Genomic DNA, 1,265 nt, shown 5'->3' on the forward strand with positions numbered 1-1,265 from the left:
AAATGCTTGTCTACTGATATTTGGATGATAGGGGTTAGATTTTGGAGTAGTGCTATATGTAGCTATGGATAATGGAGAGCTATATCAAGTCTATATTGCTGAATATTAAAAACAGAAGTTGAGAGGTCAGGATAACTCCCATTATGCATAGTTTTCTGAATGTTATCTGAAGACTAGAACATCTCTTTTAAAACCCAATAGAGTGCTTGCTTCGGCAGCACATATACTAAAATTGGAACGATACTGAGATTAGCATGGCCCCTGCGCAAGGATGACACTTTCCATATTTAAAAAAAAAAAATCATAGAATTTCTTCAGAAATACCCTGCCTGTGTCTAGGAGATGGTGTGGTTTGAACAGTATCACGAACATGCAGTGCCATTTTTACACTTGACTATATCTCAATTATTTTTAGTGTATAGGGGCAGAAACAAGGAATTTCACTTCCACGTTCCGTTCTCATCTCACTTGTCACTCAGCAAGTGTGGTGACAATCTAAGATGTGTAAGACTTTATACTGAGGACTGCAAATGAGGCAGGAAATGAAACATAGTGGAAATAATGCCTATCTTGAAGGAGTTTAGACTCAACGGGGAAACATTGCGTTAAATAGCATAATAAGTAAAACAGAGAAGCGTGGAAAGTGTAAGTGCTGAGGGGGAAAAGCTAAGGGAGGAACTGTTGGGGAGCTAGTGCTTCCCCTTCAGTCAGGCTCTAACTTCAGGAAGGTATCAGGTTACTAAAGGGAAATGACAGGTAAAGACCTGGAATAGAGACAAACCTGGAGGGCTGAGCTCCACGTAGATAGGCTCCCTACAGCAGACTGAGCAAGCATGGCCAGTGCTTGAAATCAGAGTTGATGGATGGAGTGGACTTCAAGGCTGTGGTCAGATCTTTGACTTTTGATCTAAATGAGATGCGAAGACACAGGGGAAATCTGAAAGCAGGATTTGCACAATTTGACATGTCATCTTGTCATGATTCTGCTGGTGGTAGCACTGAGAACAGACTGATGGGTTATGTAGGATAATCCAGGTGACAGGTGGTAGAAGTTCCTCACAGTAGCAAGGAAGAACATGTTACCACACATTCAGGTTCTGCATATCACGAAGCGTGAGAGCCTGTGGCATTGCTGGCTGATCTAACGCAGTACATGGCAGAATAAGGACCAAAAGATCATGCCAAATTTTTTCATGTGATGAAGTGAAACTATTATCATTAACGACTCTTACGTAGAATAAAAGTTAGGGGTCGGGTACCCTTAT

The 1,265-nt window shown here is 41.3% G+C and overlaps 1 non-coding gene across 1 annotated transcript; it reads left to right on the top strand.

The window, feature by feature from the left end:
- The first annotated feature begins 202 nt into the window (after positions 1-202).
- LOC118760704 (U6 spliceosomal RNA) lies at positions 203-306 on the top strand. Its single transcript, XR_004996936.2, has one exon. It is a non-coding gene; the product is annotated as a U6 spliceosomal RNA (small nuclear RNA).
- Positions 307-1,265: the final 959 nt, after the last annotated feature.

Source organism: Ochotona princeps, chromosome 8 (genome assembly GCF_030435755.1).
Source record: "Ochotona princeps isolate mOchPri1 chromosome 8, mOchPri1.hap1, whole genome shotgun sequence".
NCBI lineage: Eukaryota > Metazoa > Chordata > Mammalia > Lagomorpha > Ochotonidae > Ochotona > Ochotona princeps.